Source organism: Giraffa tippelskirchi, chromosome 8, assembly GCF_054371585.1.
Source record: "Giraffa tippelskirchi isolate mGirTip1 chromosome 8, T2T-mGirTip1v1.2.pri, whole genome shotgun sequence".
Lineage (NCBI taxonomy): Eukaryota > Metazoa > Chordata > Mammalia > Artiodactyla > Giraffidae > Giraffa > Giraffa tippelskirchi.
In genome coordinates, this window is record NC_137282.1 from 113,768,087 (window position 1) to 113,781,900 (window position 13,814).

Below are 13,814 nucleotides of genomic sequence, written 5' to 3' on the forward strand. Positions count from 1 at the left end.
ACTCTCAAGCTGCTACTACCACTCTCTCTGACCCACACTCGTCCACAACTTGCCCCAACTTCACTTAGTCAACCCAATGGACCCTCTAAGCCTTGGCCAGGTGTCAGAGTGTAGGGGAAGACAAGGCTTTGCACTTGGGGAGATGTGATGTCAGACCTTGACTCTGCCAAGTTCTACTGTGTTTTCTTGGCAAGATTAGTTCAATTCACTGAGCCTCAATTTCCTCCTCTGTAAAATGGAAGCAATCACCATTCCTCCCAGGGTTGATCTAAGGATTACAGGAGGGGGTGTATGTAAGAACGCAATATAGATCAATGAATGTTTCTCCTATCCTGTAAAGCCATTCATTCTTCTTCTTATCCTTTTGAATCTTTTTTTTTAAGACAATTTTTTAGGGACTTCCCTGATGGTGCAGTGGATAAGAGTCTGCCTGCTAATGCAGGGGAGCCAGGTTCCGATCCCTAGTCAGGGAAGATTCCACATGCCCTGGGGCAACAAATCCCGTGTGCCACAGCTACGGAGCCTTCACTCTAGAGCTCACGTGCTGCAACTACTGAGGCCCTTGTGCCTAGAGCCTGTGCTCTGCAACTAGAGAAGACAGCACAAGGATAAGCTCAAGCGGCGTGACAGAGAGTAGCCCCCCACTCGCCGCAACAAGAGAAAACCGGCTCATAGGAACAGAGACCCTGACCAGCCAAAATAAATTTTTTTAAAAAATTTTTTAAAGAAAAAACTTGTTTAAAAAAGCTTAATTTTTTTTTTAGGGCAGTTTTAGGTTTACAACAAAATTGACAGGGAATACAAAGAGTGCCCTTACAGCCCCTCCCCCTACACATGCATAGCCGACCCCACTATTAACATCCCTACATTTGCTACATTGACACATCTTCATCACCTAGAGACAATGGTTTACATTACTATTCAGTCTTATGTGCATTCCGTGGATTTGGACAAATGTATAATGACGTGTATTTGTCCTTATAACACCCTACAGAGTATTTCCCCTCCTGAAACATGTTCTGTGCTCTGCTTATTCACCCCCCTCCTCCCCCTGCCTCATCCCTGGCAACCGCTGGTCTTTTGACAATAGTCTCCACAGTTTTGCCTTTTCCAGATGTCGTATAGTTGGAATCTCCCAGTTGTAGACTCCTCAGATTGGCTTCTTTGACTTAGCAATATGCATTTAAGACTACTCCTTGTCTTTTCACGGCTTGATACCACATTTCTTCTTAGTGTTGACTGATATGTCATTGTCCGGCTATACCACAGTTTATTTGTCCATTCACTTAATGATGAAGGCCATCTGGGTTGCTTCCAAGTTTGACAATTGTGAATGAAGCTGCTATAAGGAACATAACTCAACATAATAAAGGCTATATATGACAAACCCACAGCAAACATTATCCTAAATGGTGAAAAACTGAAAGCATTGCCCCTAAAGTCAGGAACAAGACAAGGGTGCCCACTCTCACCACTACTATTCAACATAGTTTTGGAAGTTTTGGCCACAGCGATCAGAGCAGAAAAAGAAACAAAAGGAATCCAGATTGGAAAAGAAAAAGTAAAACTCTCACTGTTTGCAGATGACATGATCCTCTACATAGAAAACCCTAAAGACTCCACCAGAAAATTACTAGAGCTAATCAATGAAAATAGTAAAGTTGCAGGATATAAAATTAACACACAGAAATCCCTTGCATTCCTATACACTAACAATGAGAAAACAGAAAGAGAAATTAAGGAAACAATTCCATTCACCATTGCAACGAAAAGAATAAAATACTTAGGAATATATCTACCTAAAGAAACAAAAGACCTATATATAGAAAACTATAAAACACTGGTGAAAGAAATCAAAGAGGACACAAATAGATGGAGAAATATACCGTGTTCATGGATCGGAAGAATCAATATAGTGAAAATGAGTATACTACCCAAAGCAGTCTATAGATTCAATGCAATCTCTATCAAGCTACCAACGGTATTTTTCAGAGAACTAGAACAAATAATTTCACAATTTGTATAGAAATACAAAAAACCTCGAATAGCCAAAGCAATCTTGAGAAAGAAGAATGGAACTGGAGGAATCAACCTGCCTGACTTCAGGCTCTACTACAAAGCCACAGTCATCAAGACAGTACGGTACTGGCACAAGGACAGAAATATAGATCAATGGAACAAGATAGAAAGCCCAGAGATAAATCCACGCACCTACGGACACCTTATCTTTGACAAAGGAGGCAAGAATATACAATGGAGGAAAGACAATCTCTTTAACAAGTGGTGCTGGGAAAACTGGTCAACCACTTGTGAAAGAATGAAACTAGAACACTTTCTAACACCATACACAAAAACATCCATGTTCAGATTTTTGCATGGACATGTTTGTTGGTTTGTTTTTTTTGGACATAAGTTTTTAATTCATTTGGGTATGTACCCAGGATCACAATTGCTAAATTGTATAGTAGGAATATGTATAGTTTTGCACACACACACACAAAAAACTGCCAAGCTATCTTCGAGAGTGACACTACCATTTTGCCTTTCCACCATCAATAAGTGAGAATTTCCTTTTGACACTTTATTGAATCAATGGTGAGCACTACATTGTCAGTGGATGTTAGCCCAAGTTCCCTGGGCATATTAGTAAAGCCTGGAAAGGCAGGGCCTGTGGGGAATATCTCATCTGTAGCCCAAAGGACCCCGTGCAGCAGAAAACATTCAGCAGGTGCTCCAGTGGGAAGTGGAGCTATTTTTTATGGGGAAAACCCTGAAGGTTCACAGTGAAAAGACAGCTAGCTATTACTTTTAAGTACCTAACTAAAATACTTTGCATTTTACATATATTTTCAAATTTAATCCTAACTACAAGTTTTTAAAGGAAATATTCTCCCTATCTCCACTTTAAAGTATTATTTCTTTTTGAAATAAGTGAAAAGTCTTATTTGATCCCTGTTCCCATCTACTCTTTGCCTCAAGGAATCACGCTGAATAGGTTCTGGTATATCTCTCCGGATACAAAAATACATTCTTATATGCAAATAGAAGAACATAGTCTTAAAATCCTCTTTTCTTATATACAATAGAACATATTTGTCTCTCCGTCCAACACTTTGTTCTTTTCAATCTATAATTCACCTTGAAGACTTTTCTATTTCAATAGACAGAGAATCTCCTGACTTTATCCCACTGTCTGGAGGTATCATAATGTATCTAACCAGTCCAATGTATGTAACCAAACCAATGTAAGGGAATTTTACATTGTGGAACTGAAGGCCAGAGAGGGGAAGATACTCCTGCCAGGTCACACAGCCAGGAAGTGGAAGAAAGGGCTCCTAAGTCCTCGCCTTTTTCTTTCTTATACCTAGAGAAGCTTCACTACATCTCTCTGAAAAGCACAGTGCAGAGAAGGGTTGTAAACTGTCCTGGCTCTACAGGAAGGGGCTAATTCACTGATCAATTTCCTTGGCTCAGGAAGCGGGCTCCAGGTGCCTGGTAATATCTGAATAAGGATAAGACCCTGGATCCCAGCATCAGTTGGGTGGTCAAGATGGTTGGTCCTGGAGAGGCTTCCTGGGTCCCAGTTCTGGCCCTACCCCTGAGCAGGTGTATGACCTTGACCACAAGACTTAACCTCTCCAGGACTCAGCTTCCCCATCATTTTAAATAGGGATGATAATTGTATTCTCCAGAAGAACAGAATCTATTTATTTATTTTATACAATTGACTCAGGACTTCCCTAATGGCTCAGTGGGTAAAGAATCCACCTGCAATGCAGGAGACCCAGGAGACATGGGTTTGATTCCTGAGTTGGGTGAGTCTCCTAAAGGAGGGCATGGCAACCCACTCCAGTATTCTTACCTGCAGAATCCCAGAAACAGGCTATAGTCTGTAGGGTCACTAATAGTCAGATATGACTGAGTGACTAACACTTTCACTTTTCACTTTCTCACATGACTGAGTGTTGTTGTTCAGTCGTTCAGTCGTGCCCGGCTCTTTGCGACCCCATGCACTGCAGCACGCCGGGCTTACCTGTCTTTCACTATCTCCCAGAGTTTGCTCAAACTCATGTCCACTGAGTCAGTGATGCTGTCCAACCATCTTGTCCTCTGTAGCCCCCTATGACTGAGTGTGAGGGCTGGTAAATCCGAAACTTGTTAGGCAGGCCCGCAGCCTGGAAACTCATGTAGGATTTCTACACTACAGTCTTGAGGCAGAATTCTTCTTTGGGAAAACTTCAGGCCTTCAACTCTTTGGATAAAGCCCACCCACATTAGGAAGGGTAGTCTTTTCTTAATACCAAACTATTATAGGTATTAATCTCATCTACAAAACACCGTCATGGCAACACCTAGTGTTTGCCCAACAACTGGACACCACAGTTTGCCCAGTGGACATCCCAACAGACACAGGCCATGCGAAAGCAAGTGTGAGAAGGCTGGGCACCACCTGTGGAACTTATAGTAAATGGTAAACAAGATTTAGCTGTTGGTGCAGCAAGCTGGGCTGAACAGGTATTACAATGTCAGAAGATGCATGACAGCCATTGGCTCAGGACCCCCCAAGCAGGCCCTGAGGACACAGACGATGTGGTTGCAGTGCCCCCTCAGGGGCTCACAGACAAGCCACGGGGGAGGCAGAAACACAGACTCCAGAAATGCCTCTGGCAGCCAAGACACACACGGGAAGGCGGTGGGAGCCCAGGAGCAAACCAGGGACCAGAGACGGCTTCCTGGAGAAGATGACACGGTGATCAGTTTTAAAGGTTAAAGCCAAATTAGCCAAGTAAAGAAAGAAGGGCAGGCAAAAGGGCTGTGGGATATTCCAGATAGAAGACCAGCCAATGCAAAGGCACCAAGGAGTGAGGAGTGAAAATCAGTGTGGGGCAAGGGCCCCCAGCTCTGCTGCTGGGGGCGGAGGCATGACGATCGCAGGCTGTGGCAGGCCAAGCCAAGGCGTCAGCCTTGCTGCCCTCAGGACAGGACGGCGCAGACAAGCACTCACCGTGTGCCAAGTGCCAGGCGCCAACTACTGCTTTGCACCCTCACAGCTCCTGTGGGAGGTAGATGCTGTTACTATCCCAGGTGAGGCGTTTTGCAAAGTCACACAGCTGGAAGAGATGGGCTAAGATTCAAGTCCAGACAGACAGCTAGTTCCAGGGCCCACAAGAGGTGACACAACTACCAGGAAGCTGGAAAATGCTGCTGGGGTGGCTGGGGAGAGGGGGCAGGTGGGGTCGTTGCATTTGGAATGATGGGGACTGCCAAGGGGAAGTCCCGGGAAGTGAGGGACAAAGGCTGGAGACGGGAATTTAGACCTATCCCCGGAGGCAGAAGTCTGCCTCACTCTCGCCTGGGTACATGGACTGTGTGCCAGGACCACTGCTTTTGCACCCCGTGAGATCCTCCCCCAAGCCCTGCAAAGAGGCAAAAACCATCTTCCTTTGGGGATGAGGAGGCTGAGGGCATCACCTTGGCCACCCCATGCTGTGAGGGAGGCAGGGGACACAGAGGCCCTTGGACTGAGCGCATTGTCACCCAGAGGAGGAGCAGAGTTTCGTTCATCAGAATGACTTGAGAAATGGCTGTCTGGTTGGAAACTGATAGTATCTGCCCCATGGAGGTTCAGAGAAGTCAAAATACTTGCCCAAAGTCACACAGCTCATAAATGTCAACAGGGATTTGAACTCCGTTCTGTCCACTCTCACAGAGCACATGGGTCCAGGCTTCAGCGCCTTCCCAGGAATCTCTCCCCACTCCTCAGCATTGTGCTCAAGCCACTCACCCGCTCAGGCGCCCCTGGCTCGCCCTGTCACCCTGCCCCCAGCCTCTGCCTCTGATTCCTGTGCATTTCATCTCCTGCTACAACTGCTCTAAAAAGCTCGCTCGACACAGCGCATACACCCAAAACTCTGATTCTTGTTTTCATCTGTCATTCTTTCCAGATTCTCGGCCCTCTAGCCCTTCCTCCCCATCCCGCTTTCCCCAGAGGCCCCAGAGGCCACCGAGGATAAATTACATCATCTCTGCTCTGGACCTCACGGGGCCTAATTATCAGGCTATAATTGGAAACGCCCTACATTTTCCCACAGGAAAGCGCCCTCCCTCACTCCTGACCCTGCGTGCTTCTGGGGATCTGGGCAGAGTCTACGGGCTCATGCCTGAAGGAAACCAATGCCCCCTGAGGAATCCTTTTACCCACTGCAGACCCACTCAGTTTCTTCCCCATGGGCATGGGTGGCATACTACAGAAGAGAGGCGGCACCACGGGGTCAGGGAAAACAGCAGTTTGGGAGCCTCATAGACCTACATTCCTGCCTGCCAGTGCAGGAGACAGAAGAGATGCAGGTTCGATCCCTGGGTTGGGAAGATCCCTCGGAGAAGGAAATGGCAACCCACCCCAGAATGCTTGCTTGAAAAATCCCATGGACAGAGGAGACAGGCGGGCTATAGACCATGGGATCACAAAGAGTCGGACATGACTGAAGTGACTGAGCACAATGACGCCATTCCTGTCCAGCTCCTCTCCTTTCCACTTGCATGAACCTGGACAGGTGGCTCATGGCTCTGGGATTCTATTGCCTCACTTTTAAGTTGAGAATAATAACAGACATCATCTCACTAAATCCTGTTAACAATCCTCTGAGGTACAAGCAATGTCCCCACTTGACAAATGAGTAACCAGGCACAGAAAGAGTCAGACATTAGCCCAAGGCCACAAGCTAGCAGAAGGGGAAGCCGGGGCCTGTATTACAACCTGTGATACCAGGAGAGCTCTGAACTGCTAAGGAGTGACCCAGAGAGGTGGGCATGGTGTTTTGCGGCCCAGATATGCTGAACCTGGGCATTCAGTGGAGTGAGGTCAGGTGTCAGGGGACATCCAGATTCTGGAACTGGCTCAGCCCTTGCCCATTGTTGGGGAGAGGGAACATTAATTTTTCAGGGCTCAACTTTCCCAGCTGTAAAATGGGGATGACAGTCCCCACTCCAGAGCTATCGTGGGGATCACAGAGGGTAATGTTCCCAGACCTCCACCATGCCCAGTTTACAGGCCTCGTCTCCACAGCATTGAGAGCTCTGGGACAGCAAGGAGATCAAACCAGTCAGTCTTAAAGGAAATCAACCCTAAATACTCATTGGAAGTACTGATGCTGAAGCTGAAGCTTCAATACTTTGGCCACCTGATGCAAACAGCCAACTCATTGGAAAGGACCCTGATGCTGGGAAAAATTGAAGGCAGGAGGAGAAGGGGGTGGCAGAGGATGAGATGGTTGGATGGCAACACCAACTCAATAGACAGGAAGTTGGGCAAACTCTGGGAGATGGTGAGGGACAGGGAAGCCTGGCGTGCTGCAGTCCATGGGGTCGCAAAGAGTCGGACACGACTCGGAGACTGAATAACTCCCCTGCACTAACCACTAGCGGCTTTTTCTTTAAATGAACCACAATTTATTACTCAAATATATTTATAGGAACTTTATTGAAACTAACTTCCTGTCGCTACCTTAAAAAGGAAACCGGCCACATTTGCCACAAATAGAAGGTATTTAAACAGTGAATGCTGGCAAACAAGTGTTGAAGTGTCAAAGCGCAAGCCCGCTGTCTCCAGGCTGCTTATCTAAGGCCGGATCAGGAGACCCTCAGAGTAGCTTGTCACCTCGCTGCAAGCACACAGGCTATGTCCCGGCTTGGTACGCAGAAGGTGGCCAGAAACCCGAGTTCCTCTCACCAGCCTCACTCCCCTGGAACAGACCTCTCACAGGAAACACTGGCCTTCCTCTTCCAAAGGACAAAGTGGCCCCAGAAGCCACCTCCAACTACACTTGCGTCCCTTCGCCACCGTCACTTACTCACAGAGGGCTGAGGTATACCGCTGACCATGACTCAGCGTGGCATGAGGTGTGGCGGGCTGTGATGTGCTGTCCCTAGCCGCCATCCTGAGGCTTCTGGACAGGAGCTAAACCGCTCCTCGTGCACTGGGAACCTGCAGTGCTCTAAGACCTCCATGGCTCCCCAGTGCCCAGAGGAGCGTGTCTACCTCAGCATGTCTCCCAGCAGCTCCCTCACCATTCTCAGTCAGGATGCATTCTCTGCCATGGTCCTCTGTGTCTGAATCTTCCCACAGCTGTCCCACAGGCTGAATGCCCTTGAGCAAAGCACTCAAACTCCCTGAGGGCCAGACCCCTGGGAGGGGAAGAGTCTCAGTTTCATTAGCTTGTCTTGAGGCCCTATGAGCAGAATGTCCATGAGCAGCACTGTCTTTGCTTCCTAAAGGGCCCCTCAGGGCAGCTGCATCCCCTCTGGCCATTACAGCATGCATGCACTTTGCAGTCTGCTTGAGTTTCCTCAGCACGCCCCCCTCCCTTCTGCCAAAGGGCTTTTGCACCACTGTTGCCACTGTTCAGAGTGCTCTTCCTCCACCTATGGGCCCTGTGAACTCTTTCATGCTTAGCTGTCAGTTCAGGGTCACCTCCTCCAGGAAGCCTTCCCAGACTTCAGACCAGCTCAGATCCCTGCTACTGCTTTGGCAGAAACAAGCACCCCCTAATTATTTGAGCTCCATCCCCACCCCTGAACTCCATCTGGCCAGGAGCATTTCCCTTTTGTTGTCCCTGTGGCCCAGCACTTCATATAGAGCCAGGCACAGGGCAAGAGCCCCCAAAATAGATGCCATCATTAGACTATTAGCATCCACCTGCTTGTGGGGAGGAACTGGTGTGTTTCCCCACCACCACCCCCTTCTCCTGCTGGTACCCCAACAGTGTATGTCCGTCTCTCTCCTCTCCTGTAACATCTGGCACCAGTTAGCTCTTCCTCCCCCTGGATGCTCACAGCCGCCTCGTGAGGCAGCAGGGAAGATTGTTACCCTGCTTTCAGATACAGAAACTAAGGCCCAAAGAGGAACCTCAATTTGCCTGAGCTCCCACAGCTGAGAAGTGGCCAGATCTTGAGGCAACTGTGGTCTTCAGACCCTAGTATGAAACTCAGCCAGGGTTTAGGGGTTTTTCCATCCTTCCTTGTCCCCACAATCTCTGGGACTCCCAACACACGACTCCTCTTCTCACTCAACTCATTGCACAAATGTTGAACTGTACCTCATTTCTTTCTCATGGCAGCCCCCCCAGAATGGCGCTACCATTCCCATTTTAGAGGTAGGAGAACAGAAGGACCCACAGCCTAGCAACCCACCCCATACCACACAACTGCTGAGAAGCGGAGCCTAGAGTCAGACCCAGGTCAAGGAAGCCATGGAGTGATTTTCCCACCTCCACTGCCCTCGTCCTGGTACCAGCAGCCTGGTTTCCTATGGGGATTACCACCTCCCACCACCCATCATGCACACAGTCCAGCGGGCTGTCCATCAAGGTGCCTCACCCTCCCTTGACCCAGACTAGCAGAGGGACTCCACACAGATGACCTTTGCTGAGTGGTTCCTGTGAGAGTGTCTATTTATTCTCACTGCCTGGATCCCCAGAGCACCTGCCCTTTCAGAAGCCTCCAGCTTCTCTGTGGAATCTGGGAGCCACAACATATTTTTCCAGTGTGTTCCTTTGAGCTGAAGTTGGACAATCTGCTTCTGTTGCTTGCAACCAGAAGCACTGGCTGCTTCTCCCAAGCTGGCGATAAGATCCGTGAGACTCGAGCCTTGCCTCACACTGCTTTTGTGTTCTGCTTCTGCCTGGCCCAGAGCGAGGCACCTGGTATGTGTCGGAGAAACTGAGAAGCATGAGACCCTGGATGGTGCGATCTTGGCCATTCTTAACGTCTTCTTTACATTCTGTGTCAGTTTCCACATTTTCTACGATAAACTTGTATTGCTTGATTTTCTTCTAAAGAAATAAGCTTAAGGATCCGTCAAAAAAGTGACCATTGATTCCCCAACCCTCTGCCTCAGGAGCTTTCAGGAGGTGTGGGCTTTCACAGATGAGTCCACTTTGTCTATGGACTGCATACTGTCCAGAGAGCCCCAGATGTGGATGAGAATCCCTGGTTCAGGAACCTGATGCCGGCTTAAGCCAAAGAAAATCTGCCTCACTCTCCTCCCCACATTACAATGTACCCACTGGAAAATGGAAAGGTAATATTCCCATCTTGGATTTTTAAAAGATATTTTTCCTAAGTACAGAAGTAATCCAGTTTGTTTTCACATCTGTATGTATGCGTGCATGCTCAGCTGTTTCAGTCCTGTGCGACTCTGTGACCCTGTGAACAGTAGCCCGCCAGGCTCCTCTGTCCATGGGATTTTCCCAGCAGGAATACCGAAATGGGTTGCCATGTCCTCCTCCAGAGGATCTTCCTGACCCAGGGATGGAACCCATATCTCTTACATCTCCTGCACTGCACGCGGATTCTTTACCACCAAGCCACTGGGGAAGCCTGTATATATACTTCAACCTCTTTCTCATTGTATGACCTTATTTTAATCATCTGTGTGTGTTACCTGCATTGTTAAAGTTTCCAATGCAAATTGAAAAAAAGTCATTTTTAATCATAACACAAATTTTTAAACAATACAGAAGAACGTGAAAAAGAAAATTAAAATCACCTATTTTCCCACCACTCAGAGGTAATATTAGGATCAGAATGTGAATGTCTTTCCTTCCAATCATTTTTCTATGCAGATGGCCATGCTTTCAGGGTGGCTGTCTTTCTGTCTCCTGGCTTCTCTTTTATTCCTAAAGCCACCATCTTCTTGAATCATTTTAAAATTATGTCCGAGCGACATACTTATTATAAAATGTCACATTATTGTACAAGTATTATTTGTCAGGTATCCACACACATTTACATATATACCCACATACATGTGCACACAGAGTGCTGTGTTCATATACCTAGATATTTGCCAGGTACTTACATACACATATAAACACTCAGATATATTTGATTTGTGCTCACCAACAAGAGGTGTGTTTAAAAGGGTAGGAAAAGAATACCATATTATGAGTAGAACAGATATGAAACCTTAAATAGAAATGTCAGGAAATTATAGATCCCTGGGTAATGCATGAATCATCAGGGGGTGGACTGATAATTTTAGGCCCAAAGTTGACCAAAGGAGTTCACCACATCTTTAAATTCATGCTTCAAATTCCATTGCATAAAATAATTTAAGGGTATATTTTTAATGTATGTATGTTAGTCTCTTTCTAACTGTCCTTCAGTCTCGTAGTACTGAGATTCACATCCTCCTAATTTGTTCTATTTGCTGACTCTGCCCTATGGTTGGTTGTTTTTCTTACGTATTAGTAATGTGTGTGCTGTGATGTTTGTGAGAGTATCCTGTGCCCTTGGTTGGAGAAGTGTCTTTGAAAACCAGTTTTACATTTTCTCTTTGGTGCTCCTGAGTCTTCACTAGTCAAGATTCAGTTTCTACAATGTTGTCTTGGTATGGGCTTCCTGTACTAACTGGATAGCATAAATTTAATCTCTACTTACTCACATGGTACAAGCTTGAGATTTCAAATTCTCCAGGGATTCTTATTCGTTTCCACCCAGAGCTTGAAGTGGAGACCACATTTTGGGTGAAGGTCCTCCAGCCCCTCTTCCATGGATAGTTATGGCATTCAGGAAAGGAACAGTTATGCTTGGTGATAAACAAGCCCAAACTCTTTGTGGCTCAACACAGTAAAGGTTTATTTCCTACTTACTTCCCATATCCATCAGGGATCAGTTAAGAATTCTGTTCAATGTGTCCTCATTCAAGGACCCAGGCTGATGGAATAGCCATTCCCAGTCTGGACAATCTGCACAGGCACTTAAATGCTCTAGAAGTATTTGGTGAACACTATGAGGTTCTTGCTTCATTATGATGTCTCAGTTCTACCTGCCACCACAGGCATGTCAAGCCTGTGTCTTCTATCCCAGTGGGGGTGTCCCTTTATTTAAGCTCAGCTAAGTTTTTTAATACCTTTGTTTTATATTATCCAGCATGTCCAGATGTTTCTGTTGGTTGAGGAACGAGAAGTGTCAGCCCAGTTCGCCATTTTGCCAGAATCAGAAAATTTTATATCATGTCTTCTAGGTTAGGAATGTGCTATTAAAACCCTCTTTCATCTACCAAAAGATTATAATGATTTTTTCATAACCTTGCATATTCTTCAGAAGCATAATTTTCAACATTATGCAGTAGTCTATGAATATACTGTCATTTATTTAACCAGTCCCCTCCTGTTGGACACCTAGGTCATTTTCAGTTCCTTCCTATTAATGTTAGGGATGCAATGAGCATCCTTACATACTGAGTGACTTTCAGAGTACGTGGCAGCTGGGATGGTCTGGGCTTGGACACCAGCTAGTCGGAGTGTGCAGTGGTCACAAGGGGCTGGTTTGGCAGCACTGTGTATCCCCACTGCACGCACATTTTTCTTTGCACACACCCTGTGATTTCCCCTGCATAAGTTCTAAGAAGCAGAATTTCTAAGTGACCCGAAGGATAAGTGAACATTTTAAGACTGTGACATCTACTTCTAAATGTCTCAAGCCTCACTCTCACTTTAGAAGAGATTCTAAAAGAATCTGAAAGATACTAACAGCATTCCCATTTTCATTTTCCCAGCTGCTTATCTGGTAATCAGTCAAAAAGGCGCTGGGATGGAATTTCTCACCAGAAACTCCCTGGTCAGCTGGGCTGTGGTTCCCTAGAAGAGGCTGATAACGCTCACAGCTGATGGGATGTCCAAGGTCCCTGTAGGAAGCCGAGGGAAGGAGGTTGGAGATGTGAGCATCCAGTGAGCAAGCGTGCCTTGCCTCAGGAGGGGGCTGTTGGTCTTGGGGGCCCCAGCAGCATGTGTATCAGGGTCTTCAAAACCTGCCCTGGGTTAAGAGCATCGTCTCTGGTGTCTGGGCTCAAGTCAGCGTCAGTGCCAGCTGTGTGACCTCAGGTAAGTCTGCCTTCATGAGGCTCAGCTTTCTCGTCTGTCGCACACGGGCGCCTCCTCCCAGGGTCTCCATGAGCATACATTAGCCAAGATGACGTGCTCTTCCCCAGGCTGGCAACAGGGAGCCGAGCTAAAGAAAAGACAGGGATGAGGCGGAGGGTGGTGGCAGCATCTCTTCTGGCGTGTGAAGGCAGCCTTGTGAACTCCCGTTTCCTTTCTTCTGTAGACTGACTGTCTCTGCTTCCCTCATGGAGCTTCAGAAGGGAAGGAGACCCAGAAACCTGGGCTGACCTGGAGAGGAGACTGAGGCACACAGTACAAGTCTTCCCACTCAGGGGCCCCAGCACCCTGTGTTCCTACACAAACATCTGTTCTTACCATGGCCTGCCAGGTCCCCCACATCCTGGCCCCAACTCCCCCTTTAGCCCACCTCCTACTACCCTGACCGCCGTGCACCTCACCAGCCTTCCTCTCGTGCTTTGAACACGCAAGAACCCTCCAGCCTCAGGGCCTTGGCACTCGCTCTTCTCCCAACAGGAATGCTTTTCTGAATCTTTACAGGATTGAGTCCCTTGTTTTATCCAGGCCTCAGTTCAAATGTCACCTCATTAGAAAGGCCTTCCCTGGTCACCCCATCTATAAAGCAGCCTGTCCTTGCCACCATCCTGTCCCTCATTCTCTCTATTCCCTCACCCCATTTGTTTTTCTTTCTAGCACTTACCCTTACTTAAAACTATTTCATATGTTTCTTTGTTGCTTGTTTATTGCATCTCACCTCACTGATAAAATATAAGCCCCTTGGGATGAAGATTGTGCATAGTCCCCCACTGTGTCCCCCGCACCCAGAGCCATGTCTGGTGCACAGTAGATTCTCAACAAATATCCACCCCCTTTCACATGAGTGATTCCCTTTTATTCATTCCCAGTTCAGTC

At 47.0% G+C, this 13,814-nt stretch overlaps 1 long non-coding RNA gene across 1 annotated transcript; it reads right to left on the reverse strand.

The window, feature by feature from the left end:
- Window positions 1–700: 700 nt before the first annotated feature.
- LOC145517676 (uncharacterized) lies at window positions 701–8,111 on the reverse strand. The gene is made up of 2 exons (XR_014062258.1): window positions 7,855–8,111; window positions 701–5,054 (listed from the first exon to the last, which is right to left on the reverse strand). It is a non-coding gene; the product is annotated as an uncharacterized LOC145517676 (long non-coding RNA).
- Window positions 8,112–13,814: the final 5,703 nt, after the last annotated feature.